Source organism: Triticum urartu, chromosome 2A (assembly GCF_056163025.1).
Source record: "Triticum urartu cultivar PI428250 chromosome 2A, HENAU_Tu73, whole genome shotgun sequence".
NCBI classification, from domain to species: Eukaryota; Viridiplantae; Streptophyta; class Magnoliopsida; order Poales; family Poaceae; genus Triticum; species Triticum urartu.
Window position 1 is genome coordinate 74,188,329 of NC_141874.1, and position 1,502 is coordinate 74,189,830.

The 1,502-nt window shown below is 47.5% G+C and overlaps 1 pseudogene; it reads right to left on the reverse strand.

Moving 5' to 3' along the window:
* Positions 1 to 377: 377 nt before the first annotated feature.
* Positions 378 to 1,089, reverse strand: LOC125541014 (flowering-promoting factor 1-like protein 5 pseudogene; annotated as a pseudogene).
* Between the last annotated feature and the right edge of the window lie 413 nt (positions 1,090 to 1,502).

A 1,502-nucleotide genomic window follows, 5' to 3' on the forward strand; every position in this document is an offset into this window, starting at 1 on the left:
CTGAAGATTCACCCAGTGTGAAAAGAGATAAAATAGTAGAGTGAAAAAGAGCTGGCAAATGTATCCGTCAGTTCCCCTGTCGTGGTAGATGTATGACCGTCTATGCGCTTCCTCAGAACGCTGAATTTGTCTTTTGATTCCGGTGTCTCTGGTCCTGCTATTCAGGCAGGTCCCGAATGCTTGTAACGGTCTGCTGTGACTCGCTTTGCTTCGTTTATATAAAATGGAGCGGGGGAAAACCCCTTTCGATCAAAAAAAATATTACTTTAAATATTCATGTTTCACACAACCAATTCTAACTGAATATATTACAAAAAATTTCCCACAACAACGGGGTATCATCTAGTTCAATAAAATGAGGCGGGGGAACCTTTGGTAAAACAAATTTATTTCGGCGGGATCTAGGTTTCTTAATCAGAGATTTTAAACCCCGGTACTCACGTACATATATTTTCCACCGTTAAGTGCACACAGGTTACATATTCTGACAGAGGCCCACAGTTACATACTACATCACACAGGAACAGTACAACGCATGCATAATCGTACACGCAGGTTCTTATTTGTACGTCTATACATATATTCGTGGCGCGGAGCCATGAATTTATCCGGCTAGAATAGGAAGAATATTACCGACCAAGATGGCTATAACTAGAGGTCGACGACCTTGAACTGGTCGCGGTTCTTGACGACGACGTCATACATATGGGTGGAGCGGAGCCTGGAGAAGTCCCGGGGAATGGAGATGAGGTCGACGCCGCCGCGCTTGTGGAGCTGCACGATGGCGCGGTCCTCGTAGTAGCGCTCCCAACCCAGCGACCCCAGCCGCCGCTCCAGCGCCTCGAGCGACCTCATCGTCTCGTTCGCCGGCACGTACACCAGCGCCTTCCGGCTCGTCGCCTCCTGCTCCAGTTCCATCACCCCGTTCTTGAACACCCACACGCCCCCCGCCGCCATCTTTCTTCTTCTTCCTAGTCTTCCTTACTTGCTAGCTACCTTCGATCGATCGACCTTGCTAGTGTTGTGTTGCACTACTTGCTGCAGGTTGGTTGGGCTATAATCTGATGCGTTTATATAGGCGGATGCCGGATGGGGAGCACTGAGAGGATGCGGTGAAAAGCGATGCATAGACCGATAGGGACTTGTTCTTTTGTATATTGGTGTAATTCCTTGATGTTTCGGTATTCGATGACAGCAACGTACATTTGTTCTTCCTGCTCGGTACACCGTATGTACTTACTTCCAAGTTCCAAGGCAATCAATCTGGTCGAGAAGTGCGTGATTAGTATCATTCTCCTCAATTATTCTTAGATTACACGTAACTAACCGAGGGCTTCCTTGGATCCGGCTTGCCTGCTCCCTCCTCATGCTTCCATCCGTGCTCCCACTTCATCCTACGGCTGTCTTTTTCTTTTTTTTCTTTCTAATCTAATCATCTCCCCCTAATTTTAAGGGATGGGGCCGGGACTTATTTTATTCCAATCAAATCATGCCACGTATGC